Below are 18738 nucleotides of genomic sequence, written 5' to 3'. Positions count from 1 at the left end.
GTGTATCCCGATTTCAATTCAATCTGTCTTTGGAAACCGCTTAAGAGAGTGAGTGCACCATTCTCAGAGGAACTGCAGATACTGAAATGATGCATGGAGTGAAGTGAGCAAGCTATTTTTCCATCTCCCTGGCGAGCATCGCCCACCTGTCTGCTGAGGCTCCCTCAGCAGACTGAAGCTGCTACAGACTGTGGGCGACCCATTGTGACACGTGGTCCCATTGTGACACGTAGTCCCATTGTTCCAGGAATAGAACACATCCAAGCATTGTGTTCTATGAATGGCATGATTCCTATCACAGTGTTCCATGGATGGAACACATCCTATTTACTGCAGGCAAGCAGCGCACCTAGCTGCTGCTGCTGCTGCTGCTGCTGCTGCTACTGCTGCTACAAGCCACTAGTATACCGTCTGTCAGACAGGTGGACGTAGGCCGAACATTCAAATAACTCGCCAGATAAATCGTTGCTTTTCCATTTAATTCATATATAAATTAATTCAAAATTGAACAGTAAATTTCAAAGTTGGAAGGCCACAAGAGGGGGACAATGTTTCAAAAATGAAACGACATATCATTGCATGAGGGATGTGGTGGGAATTGAATGCTTGAATTAAGACTGGGGAAGTACTGAGGGGAAGGGGCTGCAGGCCTTGTAGCAGGTGGGTGTGCAGAAATGTAGCTATCCAAAGCCAAACACATTACTGCAGCTTGTCACAACTGTACCTACCAAGCACCAAAGGCCAAGATAGATCGTTATTTTACTGACAGATTGAATACAGTGCAATGCCTCCCATATAGAGGTGAATAAGAGTAGTAGTAGTAGTAGTAGTAGTAGTAGTAGTAGTAGAAGAGTTGGTCAAGTTAAATCAAGGCTAAGGAATTGGAAATGTGCAACTTGGACCAAGAAAAACTAATTACAGAGCAACGACATTTGAAAAAAGCATTCAAATCATGCTTTGAAAACACTACTTGTGTATCCCGATTTCAATTCAATCTGTCTTTGGAAACTGCTTAAGAGAGTGAGTGCACCATTCTCAGAGGAACTGCAGATACAAAAATGATGCGTGGAGTGAAGTGAGCAAGCTATTTTTCCATCTCCCTGGCGAGCATCGCCCACCTGTCTGCTGAGGCTCCCTCAGCAGACTGAAGCTGACTACTACTGCGCAGCTGCAACAGACTGTGGGCTGCCCATTGTGACACGTGGTCCCATTGTGACACGTGGTCCCATTGTTCTAGGAATAGAACACATCCAAGCATTGTGTTCTATGAATGGCATGATTCCTATCACAGTGTTCCATGGATGGAACACATCCTATTTACTGCAGGCAAGCAGCGCACCTAGCTGCTGCTGCTGCTGCTACAAGCCACTAGAATACCGTCTGTCAGACAGGTGGACGTAGGCCGAACATTCAAATAACTCGCCAGATAAATCGTTGCTTTTCCATTTAATTCATATATGAATTAATTCAAAATTGAACAGTAAATTTCAAAGTTGGAAGGCCACAAGAGGGGGGCAATGTTTCAAAAATGAAACGACATATCATTGCATGAGGGATGTGGTAGGAATTGAATGCTTGAATTAAGACTGGGGAAGTACTGAGGGGAAGGGGCTGCAGGCCTTGTAGCAGATGGGTGTGCAGAAATGTAGCTATCCAAAGCCAAACACATTACTGCAGCTTGTCACACCTGTACCTACCAAGCAGCAAAGGCCAAGATAGATCGTTATTTTACTGACAGATTGAATACAGTGCAATGCCTCCCATATAGAGGTGAATAAGAGTAGTAGTAGTAGTAGTAGTAGTAGTAGTAGAAGAGTTGGTCAAGTTAAATCAAGGCTAAGGAATTGGAAATGTGCAACTTGGACCAAGAAAAACTAATTACAGAGCAACGACATTTGAAAAAAGCATTCAAATCATGCTTTGAAAACACTACTTGTGTATCCCAATTTCAATTCAATATGTCTTTGGAAACCGCTTAAGAGAGTGAGTGCACCATTCTCAGAGGAACTGCAGATACTGAAATGATGCGTGGAGTGAAGTGAGCAAGCTATTTTTCCATCTCCCTGGCGAGCATCGCCCACCTGTCTGCTGAGGCTCCCTCAGCAGTCTGAAGCTGACTACTACTGCGCAGCTGCTACAGACTGTGGGCTGCCCATTGTGACACGTGGTCCCATTGTGACACGTGGTCCCATTGTTCCAGGAATAGAACACATCCAAGCATTGTGTTCTATGAATGGCATGATTCCTATCACAGTGTTCCATGGATGGAACACATCCTATTTACTGCAGGCAAGCAGCGCACCTAGCTGCTGCTGCTGCTGCTGCTGCTACAAGCCACTAGAATACCGTCTGTCAGACAGGTGGACGTAGGCCGAACATTCAAATAACTCGCCAGATAAATCGTTGCTTTTCCATTTAATTCATATATGAATTAATTCAAAATTGAACAGTAAATTTCAAAGTTGGAAGGCCACAAGAGGGGGACAATGTTTCAAAAATGAAACGACATATCATTGCATGCGGGATGTGGTAGGAATTGAATGCTTGAATTAAGACTGGGGAAGTACTGAGGGGAAGGGGCTGCAGGCCTTGTAGCAGGTGGGTGTGCAGAAATGTAGCTATCCAAAGCCAAACACATTACCGCAGCTTGTCACACCTGTACCTACCAAGCAGCAAAGGCCAAGATAGATCGTTATTTTACTGGCAAATTGAATACAGTGCAATGCCTCCCATATAGAGGTGAATAAGAGTAGTAGTAGTAGAAGAGTTGGTCAAGTTAAATCAAGGCTAAGGAATTGGAAATGTGCAACTTGGACCAAGAAAAACTAATTACAGAGCAACGACATTTGAAAAAAGCATTCAAATCTTGCTTTGAAAACACTACTTGTGTATCCCGATTTCAATTCAATCTGTCTTTGGAAACCGCTTAAGAGAGTGAGTGCACCATTCTCAGAGGAACTGCAGATACTGAAATGATGCATGGAGTGAAGTGAGCAAGCTATTTTTCCATCTCCCTGGCGAGCATCGCCCACCTGTCTGCTGAGGCTCCCTCAGCAGACTGAAGCTGACTACTACTGCGCAGCTGCTACAGACTGTGGGCTGCCCATTGTGACACGTGGTCCCATTGTGACACGTGGTCCCATTGCTCCAGGAATAGAACACATCCGAGCATTGTGTTCTATGAATGGCATGATTCCTATCACAGTGTTCCATGGATGGAACACATCCTATTTACTGCAGGCAAGCAGCGCACCTAGCTGCTGCTGCTGCTGCTGCTACAAGCCACTAGAATACCGTCTGTCAGACAGGTGGACGTAGGCCGAACATTCAAATAACTCGCCAGATAAATCGTTGCTTTTCCATTTAATTCATATATGAATTAATTCAAAATTGAACAGTAAATTTCAAAGTTGGAAGGCCACAAGAGGGGGACAATGTTTCAAAAATGAAACGACATATCATTGCATGAGGGATGTGGTAGGAATTGAATGCTTGAATTAAGACTGGGGAAGTACTGAGGGGAAGGGGCTGCAGGCCTTGTAGCAGGTGGGTGTGCAGAAATGTAGCTATCCAAAGCCAAACACATTACTGCAGCTTGTCACACCTGTACCTACCAAGCAGCAAAGGCCAAGATAGATCGTTATTTTACTGACAGATTGAATACAGTGCAATGCCTCCCATATAGAGGTGAATAAGAGTAGTAGTAGTAGTAGTAGTAGAAGAGTTGGTCAAGTGAAATCAAGGCTAAGGAATTGGAAATGTGCAACTTGGACCAAGAAAAACTAATTACAGAGCAACGACATTTGAAAAAAGCATTCAAATCATGCTTTGAAAACACTACTTGTGTATCCTGATTTCAATTCAATCTGTCTTTGGAAACCGCTTAAGAGAGTGAGTGCACCATTCTCAGAGGAACTGCAGATACTGAAATGATGCGTGGAGTGAAGTGAGCAAGCTATTTTTCCATCTCCCTAGCGAGCATCGCCCACCTGTCTGCTGAGGCTCCCTCAGCAGACTGAAGCTGACTACTACTGCGCAGCTGCTACAGACTGTGGGCTGCCCATTGTGACACGTGGTCCCATTGTGACACGTGGTCCCATTGTTCCAGGAATAGAACACATCCAAGAATTGTGTTCTATGAATGGCATGATTCCTATCACAGTGTTCCATGGATGGAACACATCCTATTTACTGCAGGCAAGCAGCGCACCTAGCTGCTGCTGCTACAAGCCACTAGAATACCGTCTGTCAGACAGGTGGACGTAGGCCGAACATTCAAATAACTAGCCAGATAAATCGTTGCTTTTCCATTTAATTCATATATGAATTAATTCAAAATTGAACAGTAAATTTCAAAGTTGGAAGGCCACAAGAGGTGTACAATGTTTCAAAAACGAAACGACATATCATTGCAAGAGGGATGTGGTAGGAATTGAATGCTTGAATTAAGACTGGGGAAGTACTGAGGGGAAGGGGCTGCAGGCCTTGTAGCAGGTGGGTGTGCAGAAATGTAGCTATCCAAAGCCAAACACATTACTGCAGCTTGTCACACCTGTACCTACCAAGCAGCAAAGGCCAAGATAGATCATTATTTTACTGACAGATTGAATACAGTGCAATGCCTCCCATATAGAGGTGAATAAGAGTAGTAGTAGTAGTAGTAGTAGTAGTAGTAGTAGTAGTAGTAGTAGAAGAGTTGGTCAAGTTAAATCAAGGCTAAGGAATTGGAAATGTGCAACTTGGACCAAGAAAATCTAATTACAGAGCAACGACATTTGAAAAAAGCATTCAAATCATGCTTTGAAAACACTACTTGTGTATCCCAATTTCAATTCAATCTGTCTTTGGAAACCGCTTAAGAGAGTGAGTGCACCATTCTCAGAGGAACTGCAGATACTGAAATGATGCGTGGAGTGAAGTGAGCAAGCTATTTTTCCATCTCCCTGGCGAGCATTGCCCACCTGTCTGCTGAGGCTCCCTCAGCAGACTGAAGCTGACTACTACTGCGCAGCTGCTACAGACTGTGGGCGGCCCATTGTGACACGTGGTCCCATTGTGACACGTGGTCCCATTGTTCCAGGAATAGAACACATCCAAGCATTGTGTTCTATGAATGGCATGATTCCTATCACAGTGTTCCATGGATGGAACACATCCTATTTACTGCAGGCAAGCAGCGCACCTAGCTGCTGCTGCTGCTGCTGCTACAAGCCACTAGAATACCATCTGTCAGACAGGTGGACGTAGGCCGAACATTCAAATAACTCGCCAGATAAATCGTTGCTTTTCCATTTAATTCATATATAAATTAATTCAAAATTGAACAGTAAATTTCAAAGTTGGAAGGCCACAAGAGGGGGACAATGTTTCAAAAATGAAACGACATATCATTGCATGAGGGATGTGGTAGGAATTGAATGCTTGAATTAAGACTGGGGAAGTACTGAGGGGAAGGGGCTGCAGGCCTTGTAGCAGGTGGGTGTGCAGAAATGTAGCTATCCAAAGCCAAACACATTACTGCAGCTTGTCACAACTGTACCTACCACGCAGCAAAGGCCAAGATAGATCGTTATTTTACTGGCAGATTGAATACAGTGCAATGCCTCCCATATAGAGGTGAATAAGTGTAGTAGTAGTAGTAGTAGTAGTAGTAGTAGTAGTAGTAGAAGAGTTGGTCAAGTTAAATCAAGGCTAAGGAATTGGAAATGTGCAACTTGGACCAAGAAAATCTAATTACAGAGCAACGACATTTGAAAAAAGCATTCAAATCATGCTTTGAAAACACTACTTGTGTATCCCGATTTCAATTCAATCTGTCTTTGGAAACTGCTTAAGAGAGTGAGTGCACCATTCTCAGAGGAACTGCAGATACTGAAATGATGCGTGGAGTGAAGAGAGCAAGCTATTTTTCCATCTCCCTGGCGAGCATCGCCCACCTGTCTGCTGAGGCTCCCTCAGCAGACTGAAGCTGACTACTACTGCGCAGCTGCTACAGACTGTGGGCTGCCCATTGTGACACGTGGTCCCATTGTGACACGTGGTCCCATTGTTCCAGGAATAGAACACATCCAAGCATTGTGTTCTATGAATGGCATGATTCCTATCACAGTGTTCCATGGATGGAACACATCCTATTTACTGCAGGCAAGCAGCGCACCTAGCTGCTGCTGCTGCTGCTGCTACAAGCCACTAGAATACCGTCTGTCAGACAGGTGGACGTAGGCCGAACATTCAAATAACTCACCAGATAAATCGTTGCTTTTCAATTTAATTCATATATGAATTAATTCAAAATTGAACAGTAAATTTCAAAGTTGGAAGGCCACAAGAGGGGGGCAATGTTTCAAAAATGAAACGACATATCATTGCATGAGGGATGTGGTAGGAATTGAATGCTTGAATTAAGACTGGGGAAGTACTGAGGGGAAGGGGCTGCAGGCCTTGTAGCAGGTGGGTGTGCAGAAATGTAGCTATCCAAAGCCAAACACATTACTGCAGCTTGTCACACCTGTACCTACCAAGCAGCAAAGGCCAAGATAGATCGTTATTTTACTGACAGATTGAATACAGTGCAATGCCTCCCATATAGAGGTGAATAAGAGTAGTAGTAGTAGTAGTAGTAGTAGTAGTAGTAGTAGTAGAAGAGTTGGTCAAGTTAAATCAAGGCTAAGGAATTGGAAATGTGCAACTTGGACCAAGAAAAACTAATTACAGAGCAACGACATTTGAAAAAAGCATTCAAATCATGCTTTGAAAACACTACTTGTGTATCCCAATTTCAATTCAATCTGTCTTTGGAAACCGCTTAAGAGAGTGAGTGCACCATTCTCAGAGGAAATGCAGATACTGAAATGATGCGTGGAGTGAAGTGAGCAAGCTATTTTTCCATCTCCCTGGCGAGCATCGCCCACCTGTCTGCTGAGGCTCCCTCAGCAGACTTAAGCTGACTACTACTGCGCAGCTGCTACAGACTGTGGGCTGCCCATTGTGACACGTGGTCCCATTGTGACACGTGACCCCATTGTTCCAGGAATAGAACACATCCAAGCATTGTGTTCTATGAATGGCATGATTCCTATCACAGTGTTCCATGGATGGAACACATCCTATTTACTGCAGGCAAGCAGCGCACCTAGCTGCTGCTGCTGCTACAAGCCACTAGAATACCGTCTGTCAGACAGGTGGACGTAGGCCGAACATTCAAATAACTCGCCAGATAAATCGTTGCTTTTCCATTTAATTCATATATGAATTAATTCAAAATTGAACAGTAAATTTCAAAGTTGGAAGGCCACAAGAGGGGGACAATGTTTCAAAAATGAAACGACATATCATTGCATGAGGGATGTGGTAGGAATTGAATGCTTGAATTAAGACTGGGGAAGTACTGAGGGGAAGGGGCTGCAGGCCTTGTAGCAGGTGGGTGTGCAGAAATGTAGCTTTCCAAAGCCAAACACATTACTGCAGCTTGTCACACCTGTACCTACCAAGCAGCAAAGGCCAAGATAGATCGTTATTTTACTGACAGATTGAATACAGTGCAATGCCTCCCATATAGAGGTGAATAAGAGTAGTAGTAGTAGTAGTAGAAGAGTTGGTCAAGTTAAATCAAGGCTAAGGAATTGGAAATGTGCAACTTGGACCAAGAAAAACTAATTACAGAGCAACGACATTTGAAAAAAGCATTCAAATCATGCTTTGAAAACACTACTTGTGTATCCCGATTTCAATTCAATCTGTCTTTGGAAACCGCTTAAGAGAGTGAGTGCACCATTCTCAGAGGAACTGCAGATACTGAAATGATGCGTGGAGTGAAGTGAGCAAGCTATTTTTCCATCTCCCTGGCGAGCATCGCCCACCTGTCTGCTGAGGCTCCCTCAGCAGACTGAAGCTGACTACTACTGCGCAGCTGCTACACACTGTGGGCTGCCCATTGTGACACGTGGTCCCATTGTGACACGTGGTCCCATTGTTCCAGGAATAGAACACATCCAAGCATTGTGTTCTATGAATGGCATGATTCCTATCACAGTGTTCCATGGATGGAACACATCCTATTTACTGCAGGCATGCAGCGCACCTAGCTGCTGCTGCTGCTGATGCTACAAGCCACTAGAATACCGTCTGTCAGACAGGTGGACGTAGGCCGAACATTCAAATAACTCGCCAGATAAATCGTTGCTTTTCCATTTAATTCATATATGAATTAATTCAAAATTGAACAGTAAATTTCAAAGTTGGAAGGCCACAAGAGGGGGACAATGTTTCAAAAATGAAACGACATATCATTGCATGAGGGATGTGGTAGGAATTGAATGCTTGAATTAAGACTGGGGAAGTACTGAGGGGAAGGGGCTGCAGGCCTTGTAGCAGGTGGGTGTGCAGAAATGTAGCTATCCAAAGCCAAACACATTACTGCAGCTTGTCACACCTGTACCTACCAAGCAGCAAAGGCCAAGATAGATCGTTATTTTACTGACAGATTGAATACAGTGCAATGCCTAGCATATAGAGGTGAATAAGAGTAGTAGTAGTAGTAGAAGAGTTGGTCAAGTTAAATCAAGGCTAAGGAATTGGAAATGTGCAACTTGAACCAAGAAAAACTAATTACAGAGCAACGACATTTGAAAAAAGCATTCAAATCATGCTTTGAAAACACTACTTGTGTATCCCGATTTCAATTCAATCTGTCTTTGGAAACCGCTTAAGAGAGTGAGTGCACCATTCTCAGAGGAACTGCAGATACTGAAATGATGCGTGGAGTGAAGTGAGCAAGCTATTTTTCCATCTCCCTGGCGAGCATCGCCCACCTGTCTGCTGAGGCTCCCTCAGCAGACTGAAGCTGACTACTACTGCGCAGCTGCTACAGACTGTGGGCTGCCCATTGTGACACGTGGTCCCATTGTGACACGTGGTCCCATTGTTCCAGGAATAGAACACATCCAAGCATTGTGTTCTATGAATGGCATGATTCCTAACACAGTGTTCCATGGATGGAACACATCCTATTTACTGCAGGCAAGCAGCGCACCTAGCTGCTGCTGCTGCTGCTGCTGCTACAAGCCACTAGAATACCGTCTGTCAGACAGGTGGACGTAGGCCGAACATTCAAATAACTCGCCAGATAAATCGTTGCTTTTCCATTTAATTCATATATGAATTAATTCAAAATTGAACAGTAAATTTCAAAGTTGGAAGGCCACAAGAGGGGGACAATGTTTCAAAAATGAAACGACATATCATTGCATGAGGGATGTGGTAGAAATTGAATGCTTGAATTAAGACTGGGGTAGTACTGAGGGGAAGGGGCTGCAGGCCTTTTAGCAGGTGGGTGTGCAGAAATGTAGCTATCCAAAGCCAAACACATTACTGCAGCTTGTCACACCTGTACCTACCAAGCAGCAAAGGCCAAGATAGATCGTTATTTTACTGACAGATTGAATACAGTGCAATGCCTCCTATATAGAGGTGAATAAGAGTAGTAGTAGAAGTAGTAGTAGTAGTAGTAGTAGAAGAGATGGTCAAGTTAAATCAAGGCTAATGAATTGGAAATGTGCAACTTGGACCAAGAAAAACTAATTACAGAGCAACGACATTTGAAAAAAGCATTCAAATCATGCTTTGAAAACACTACTTCTGTATCCCGATTTCAATTCAATCTGTCTTTGGAAACCGCTTAAGAGAGTGAGTGCACCATTCTCAGAGGAACTGCAGATACTGAAATGATGCGTGGAGTGAAGTGAGCAAGCTATTTTTCCATCTCCCTGGCGAGCATCGCCCACCTGTCTGTTGAGGCTCCCTCAGCAGACTGAAGCTGACTACTACTGCGCAGCTGCTACAGACTGTGGGCTGCCCATTGTGACACGTGGTCTCATTGTGACACGTGGTCCCATTGTTCCAGGAATAGAACACATCCAAGCATTGTGTTCTATGAATGGCATGATTCCTATCACAGTGTTCCATGGATGGAACACATCCTATTTACTGCAGGCAAGCAGCGCACCTAGCTGCTGCTGCTGCTGCTGCTACAAGCCACTAGAATACCGTCTGTCATACAGGTGGACGTAGGCCGAACATTCAAATAACTCGCCAGATAAATCGTTGCTTTTCCATTTAATTCATATATGAATTAATTCAAAATTGAACAGTAAATTTCAAAGTTGCAAGGCCGCAAGAGGGGGACAATGTTTCAAAAATGAAACGACATATCATTGCATGAGGGATGTGGTAGGAATTGAATGCTTGAATTAAGACTGGGGAAGTACTGAGGGGAAGGGGCTGCAGGCCTTGTAGCAGGTGGGTGTGCAGAAATGTAGCTATCCAAAGCCAAACACATTACTGCAGCTTGTCACACCTGTACCTACCAAGCAGCAAAGGCCAAGATAGATAGTTATTTTACTGGCAGATTGAATACAGTGCAATGCCTCCCATATAGAGGTGAATAAGAGTAGTAGTAGTAGTAGTAGTAGTAGTAGTAGTAGTAGTAGTAGTAGTAGTAGTAGAAGAGTTGGTCAAGTTAAATTAAGGCTAAGGAATTGGAAATGTGCAACTTGGACCAAGAAAAACTAATTACAGAGCAACGACATTTGAAAAAAGCATTCAAATCATGCTTTGAAAACACTACTTGTGTATCCCGATTTCAATTCAATCTGTCTTTGGAAAACGCTTAAGAGAGTGAGTGCACCATTCTCAGAGGAACTGCAGATACTGAAATGATGTGTGGAGTGAAGTGAGCAAGCTATTTTTCCATCTCCCTGGCGAGCATCGCCCACCTGTCTGCTGAGGCTCCCTCAGCAGACTGAAGCTGACTACTACTGCGCAGCTGCTACAGACTGTGGGCTGCCCATTGTGACACGTGGTCCCATTGTGACACGTGGTCCCATTGTTCCAGGAATAGAACACATCCAAGCATTGTGTTCTATGAATGGCATGATTACTATCACAGTGTTCCATGGATTGAACACATCCTATTTACTGCAGGCAAGCAGCGCACCTAGCTGCTGCTGCTGCTACAAGCCACTAGAATACCGTCTGTCAGACAGGTGGACGTAGGCCGAACATTCAAATAACTCGCCAGATAAATCGTTGCTTTTCCATTTAATTCATATATGAATTAATTCAAAATTGAACAGTAAATTTCAAAGTTGGAAGGCCACAAGAGGGGGACAATGTTTCAAAAATGAAACGACATATCATTGCATGAGGGATGTGGTAGGAATTGAATGCTTGAATTAAGACTGGGGAAGTACTGAGGGGAAGGGGCTGCAGGCCTTGTAGCAGGTGGGTGTGCAGAAATGTAGCTATCCAAAGCCAAACACATTACTGAAGCTTGTCACACCTGTACCTACCAAGCAGCAAAGGCCAAGATAGATCATTATTTTACTGACAGATTGAATACAGTGCAATGCCTAGCATATAGAGGTGAATAAGAGTAGTAGTAGTAGTAGCAGTAGTAGTAGTAGTAGTAGAAGAGTTGGTCAAGTTAAATCAATTCTAAGAAATTGGAAATGTGCAACTTGGACCAAGAAAAACTAATTACAGAGCAACGACATTTGAAAAAAGCATTCAAATCATGCTTTGAAAACACTACTTGTGTATCCCAATTTCAATTCAATCTGTCTTTGGAAACCGCTTAAGAGAGTGAGTGCACCATTCTCAGAGGAACTGCAGATACTGAAATGATGCGTGGAGTGAAGTGAGCAAGCTATTTTTCCATCTCCCTGGCGAGCATCGCCCACCTGTCTGCTGAGGCTCCCTCAGCAGACTTAAGCTGACTACTACTGCGCAGCTGCTACAGACTGTGGGCTGCCCATTGTGACACGTGGTCCCATTGTGACACGTGGCCCCATTGTTCCAGGAATAGAACACATCCAAGCATTGTGTTCTGTGAATGGCATGATTCCTATCACAGTGTTCCATGGATGGAACACATCCTATTTACTGCAGGCAAGCAGCGCACCTAGCTGCTGCTGCTGCTACAAGCCACTAGAATACCGTCTGTCAGATAGGTGGACGTAGGCCGAACATTCAAATAATTCGCCAGATAAATCGTTGCTTTTCCATTTAATTCATATATGAATTAATTCAAAATTGAACAGTAAATTTCAAAGTTGGAAGGCCACAAGAGGGGGACAATGTTTCAAAAATGAAACGACATATCATTGCATGAGGGATGTGGTAGGAATTGAATGCTTGAATTAAGACTGGGGAAGTACTGAGGGGAAGGGACTGCAGGCCTTGTAGCAGGTGGGTGTGCAGAAATGTAGCTTTCCAAAGCCAAACACATTACTGCAGCTTGTCACACCTGTACCTACCAAGCAGCAAAGGCCAAGATAGATCGTTATTTTACTGACAGATTGAATACAGTGCAATGCCTCCCATATAGAGGTGAATAAGAGTAGTAGTAGTAGTAGTAGAAGAGTTGGTCAAGTTAAATCAAGGCTAAGGAATTGGAAATGTGCAACTTGGACCAAGAAAAACTAACTACAGAGCAACGACATTTGAAAAAAGCATTCAAATCATGCTTTGAAAACACTACTTGTGTATCCCAATTTCAATTCAATCTGTCTTTGGAAACCGCTTAAGAGAGTGAGTGCACCATTCTCAGAGGAACTGCAGATACTGAAATGATGCGTGGAGTGAAGTGAGCAAGCTATTTTTCCATCTCCCTGGCAAGCATCGCCCACCTGTCTGCTGAGGCTCCCTCAGCAGACTGAAGCTGACTACTACTGCGCAGCTGCTACAGACTGTGGGCTGCCCATTGTGACACGTGGTCCCATTGTGACACGTGGTCCCATTGTTTCAGGAATAGAACACATCCAAGCATTGTGTTCTATGAATGGCATGATTCCTATCACAGTGCTCCATGGATGGAACACATCCTATTTACTGCAGGCAAGCAGCGCACCTAGCTGCTGCTGCTGCTGCTACAAGCCACTAGAATACCGTCTGTCAGACAGGTGGACGTAGGCCGAACATTCAAATAACTCGCCAGATAAATCGTTGCTTTTCCATTTAATTCATATATGAATTAATTCAAAATTGAACAGTAAATTTCAAAGTTGGAAGGCCACAAGAGGGGGACAATGTTTCAAAAATGAAACGACATATCATTGCATGAGGGATGTGGTAGGAATTGAATGCTTGAATTAAGACTGGGGAAGTACTGAGGGGAAGGGGCTGCAGGCCTTGTAGCAGGTGGGTGTGCAGAAATGTAGCTATCCAAAGCCAAACACATTACCGCAGCTTGTCATACCTGTACCTACCAAGCAGCAAAGGCCAAGATAGATCGTTATTTTACTGACAGATTGAATACAGTGCAATGCCTCCCATATAGAGGTGAATAAGAGAAGTAGTAGTAGTAGAAGAGTTGGTCAAGTTAAATCAAGGCTAAGAAATTGGAAATGTGCAACTTGGACCAAGAAAAACTAATTACAGAGCAACGACATTTGAAAAAAGCATTCAAATCATGCTTTGAAAACACTACTTGTGTATCCCGATTTCAATTCAATCTGTCTTTGGAAACCGCTTAAGAGAGTGAGTGCACCATTCTCAGAGGAACTGCAGATACTGAAATGATGCGTGGAGTGAAGTGAGCAAGCTATTTTTCCATCTCCCTAGCCAGCATCGCCCACCTGTCTGCTGAGGCTCCCTCAGCAGACTGAAGCTGACTACTACTGCGCAGCTGCTACAGACTGTGGGCTGCCCATTGTGACACGTGGTCCCATTGTGACACGTGGTCCCATTGTTCCAGGAATAGAACACATCCAAGAATTGTGTTCTATGAATGGCATGATTCCTATCACAGTGTTCCATGGATGGAACACATCCTATTTACTGCAGGCAAGCAGCGCACCTAGCTGCTGCTGCTGCTGCTGCTACAAGCCACTAGAATACCGTCTGTCAGACAGGTGGACGTAGGCCGAACATTCAAATAACTCACCAGATAAATCGTTGCTTTTCAATTTAATTCATATATGAATTAATTCAAAATTGAACAGTAAATTTCAAAGTTGGAAGGCCACAAGAGGGGGGCAATGTTTCAAAAATGAAACGACATATCATTGCATGAGGGATGTGGTAGGAATTGAATGCTTGAATTAAGACTGGGGAAGTACTGAGGGGAAGGGGCTGCAGGCCTTGTAGCAGGTGGGTGTGCAGAAATGTAGCTATCCAAAGCCAAACACATTACTGCAGCTTGTCACACCTGTACCTACCAAGCAGCAAAGGCCAAGATAGATCGTTATTTTACTGACAGATTGAATACAGTGCAATGCCTCCCATATAGAGGTGAATAAGAGTAGTAGTAGTAGTAGTAGTAGTAGTAGTAGTAGAAGAGTTGGTCAAGTTAAATCAAGGCTAAGGAATTGGAAATGTGCAACTTGGACCAAGAAAAACTAATTACAGAGCAACGACATTTGAAAAAAGCATTCAAATCATGCTTTGAAAACACTACTTGTGTATCCCAATTTCAATTCAATCTGTCTTTGGAAACCGCTTAAGAGAGTGAGTGCACCATTCTCAGAGGAACTGCAGATACTGAAATGATGCGTGGAGTGAAGTGAGCAAGCTATTTTTCCATCTCCCTGGCGAGCATCGCCCACCTGTCTGCTGAGGCTCCCTCAGCAGACTTAAGCTGACTACTACTGCGCAGCTGCTACAGACTGTGGGCTGCCCATTGTGACACGTGGTCCCATTGTGACACGTGGCCCCATTGTTCCAGGAATAGAACACATCCAAGCATTGTGTTCTATGAATGGCATGATTCCTATCACAGTGTTCCATGGATGGAACACATCCTATTTACTGCAGGCAAGCAGCGCACCTAGCTGCTGCTGCTGCTACAAGCCACTAGAATACCGTCTGTCAGACAGGTGGACGTAGGCCGAACATTCAAATAACTCGCCAGATAAATCGTTGCTTTTCCATTTAATTCATATATGAATTAATTCAAAATTGAACAGTAAATTTCAAAGTTGGAAGGCCACAAGAGGGGGACAATGTTTCAAAAATGAAACGACATATCATTGCATGAGGGATGTGGTAGGAATTGAATGCTTGAATTAAGACTGGGGAAGTACTGAGGGGAAGGGGCTGCAGGCCTTGTAGCAGGTGGGTGTGCAGAAATGTAGCTATCCAAAGCCAAACACATTACTGCAGCTTGTCACACCTGTACCTACCAAGCAGCAAAGGCCAAGATAGATCGTTATTTTACTGACAGATTGAATACAGTGCAATGCCTAGCATATAGAGGTGAATAAGAGTAGTAGTAGTAGTAGAAGAGTTGGTCAAGTTAAATCAAGGCTAAGGAATTGGAAATGTGCAACTTGAACCAAGAAAAACTAATTACAGAGCAACGACATTTGAAAAAAGCATTCAAATCATGCTTTGAAAACACTACTTGTGTATCCCGATTTCAATTCAATCTGTCTTTGGAAACCGCTTAAGAGAGTGAGTGCACCATTCTCAGAGGAACTGCAGATACTGAAATGATGCGTGGAGTGAAGTGAGCAAGCTATTTTTCCATATCCCTGGCGAGCATCGCCCACCTGTCTGCTGAGGCTCCCTCAGCAGACTGAAGCTGACTACTACTGCGCAGCTGCTACAGACTGTGGGCGGCCCATTGTGACACGTGGTCCCATTGTGACACGTGGTCCCATTGTTCCAGGAATAGAACACATCCAAGCATTGTGTTCTATGAATGGCATGATTCCTATCACAGTGTTCCATGGATGGAACACATCCTATTTACTGCAGGCAAGCAGCGCACCTAGCTGCTGCTGCTGCTGCTGCTGCTGCTGCTACAAGCCACTAAAATACCGTCTGTCAGACAGGTGGACGTAGGCCGAACATTCAAATAACTCGCCAGATAAATCGTTGCTTTTCCATTTAATTCATATATGAATTAATTCAAAATTGAACAGTAAATTTCAAAGTTGGAAGGCCACAAGAGGGGGACAATGTTTCAAAAATGAAACGACATATCATTGCATGAGGGATGTGGTAGGAATTGAATGCTTGAATTAAGACTGGGGAAGTACTGAGGGGAAGGGGCTGCAGGCCTTGTAGCAGGTGGGTGTGCAGAAATGTAGCTATCCAAAGCCAAACACATTACCGCAGCTTGTCATACCTGTACCTACCAAGCAGCAAAGGCCAAGATAGATCGTTATTTTACTGACAGATTGAATACAGTGCAATGCCTCCCATATAGAGGTGAATAAGAGTAGTAGTAGTAGTAGTAGAAGAGTTGGTCAAGTTAAATCAAGGCTAAGGAATTGGAAATGTGCAACTTGGACCAAGAAAAACTAACTACAGAGCAACGACATTTGAAAAAAGCATTCAAATCATGCTTTGAAAACACTACTTGTGTATCCCAATTTCAATTCAATCTGTCTTTGGAAACCGCTTAAGAGAGTGAGTGCACCATTCTCAGAGGAACTGCAGATACTGAAATGATGCGTGGAGTGAAGTGAGCAAGCTATTTTTCCATCTCCCTGGCAAGCATCGCCCACCTGTCTGCTGAGGCTCCCTCAGCAGACTGAAGCTGACTACTACTGCGCAGCTGCTACAGACTGTGGGCTGCCCATTGTGACACGTGGTCCCATTGTGACACGTGGTCCCATTGTTTCAGGAATAGAACACATCCAAGCATTGTGTTCTATGAATGGCATGATTCCTATCACAGTGCTCCATGGATGGAACACATCCTATTTACTGCAGGCAAGCAGCGCACCTAGCTGCTGCTGCTGCTGCTACAAGCCACTAGAATACCGTCTGTCAGACAGGTGGACGTAGGCCGAACATTCAAATAACTCGCCAGATAAATCGTTGCTTTTCCATTTAATTCATATATGAATTAATTCAAAATTGAACAGTAAATTTCAAAGTTGGAAGGCCACAAGAGGGGGACAATGTTTCAAAAATGAAACGACATATCATTGCATGAGGGATGTGGTAGGAATTGAATGCTTGAATTAAGACTGGGGAAGTACTGAGGGGAAGGGGCTGCAGGCCTTGTAGCAGGTGGGTGTGCAGAAATGTAGCTATCCAAAGCCAAACACATTACCGCAGCTTGTCATACCTGTACCTACCAAGCAGCAAAGGCCAAGATAGATCGTTATTTTACTGACAGATTGAATACAGTGCAATGCCTCCCATATAGAGGTGAATAAGAGAAGTAGTAGTAGTAGAAGAGTTGGTCAAGTTAAATCAAGGCTAAGGAATTGGAAATGTGCAACTTGGACCAAGAAAAACTAATTACAGAGCAACGACATTTGAAAAAAGCATTCAAATCATGCTTTGAAAACACTACTTGTGTATCCCGATTTCAATTCAATCTGTCTTTGGAAACCGCTTAAGAGAGTGAGTGCACCATTCTCAGAGGAACTGCAGATACTGAAATGATGCGTGGAGTGAAGTGAGCAAGCTATTTTTCCATCTCCCTAGCGAGCATCGCCCACCTGTCTGCTGAGGCTCCCTCAGCAGACTGAAGCTGACTACTACTGCGCAGCTGCTACAGACTGTGGGCTGCCCATTGTGACACGTGGTCCCATTGTGACACGTGGTCCCATTGTTCCAGGAATAGAACACATCCAAGAATTGTGTTCTATGAATGGCATGATTCCTATCACAGTGTTCCATGGATGGAACACATCCTATTTACTGCAGGCAAGCAGCGCACCTAGCTGCTGCTGCTACAAGCCACTAGAATACCGTCTGTCAGACAGGTGGACGTAGGCCGAACATTCAAATAACTAGCCAGATAAATCGTTGCTTTTCCATTTAATTCATATATGAATTAATTCAAAATTGAACAGTAAATTTCAAACTTGGAAGGCCACAAGAGGGGTACAATGTTTCAAAAACGAAACGACATATCATTGCAAGAGGGATGTGGTAGGAATTGAATGCTTGAATTAAGACTGGGGAAGTACTGAGGGGAAGGGGCTGCAGGCCTTGTAGCAGGTGGGTGTGCAGAAATGTAGCTATCCAAAGCCAAACACATTACTGCAGCTTGTCACACCTGTACCTACCAAGCAGCAAAGGCCAAGATAGATCATTATTTTACTGACAGATTGAATACAGTGCAATGCCTCCCATATAGAGGTGAATAAGTGTAGTAGTAGTAGTAGTAGTAGTAGTAGTAGTAGAAGAGTTGGTCAAGTTAAATCAAGGCTAAGGAATTGGAAATGTGCAACTTGGACCAAGAAAAACTAATTACAGAGCAACGACATTTGAAAAAAGCATTCAAATCATGCTTTGAAAACACTACTTGTGTATCCCGATTTCAATTCAATCTGTCTTTGGAAACTGCTTAAGAGAGTGAGTGCACCATTCTCAGAGGAACTGCAGATACTGAAATGATGCGTGGAGTGAAGAGAGCAAGGTATTTTTCCATCTCCCTGGCGAGCATCGCCCACCTGTCTGCTGAGGCTCCCTCAGCAGACTGAAGCTGACTACTACTGCGCAGCTGCTACAGACTGTGGGCTGCCCATTGTGACACGTGGTCCCATTGCGACACGTGGTCCCATTGTTCCAGGAATAGAACACATCCAAGCATTGTGTTCTATGAATGGCATGATTCCTATCACAGTGTTCCATGGATGGAACACATCCTATTTACTGCAGGCAAGCAGCGCACCTAGCTGCTGCTGCTGCTGCTGCTACAAGCCACTAGAATACCGTCTGTCAGACAGGTGGACGTAGGCCGAACATTCAAATAACTCACCAGATAAATCG

The sequence above is a fragment of the Dendrobates tinctorius genome, unplaced genomic scaffold (genome assembly GCF_039654945.1).
Source record: "Dendrobates tinctorius isolate UK_male_01 unplaced genomic scaffold, ASM3965494v1 ptg000125l, whole genome shotgun sequence".
NCBI classification, from domain to species: domain Eukaryota; kingdom Metazoa; phylum Chordata; class Amphibia; order Anura; family Dendrobatidae; genus Dendrobates; species Dendrobates tinctorius.
Note: the sequence above shows the minus strand (reverse complement) of the source record.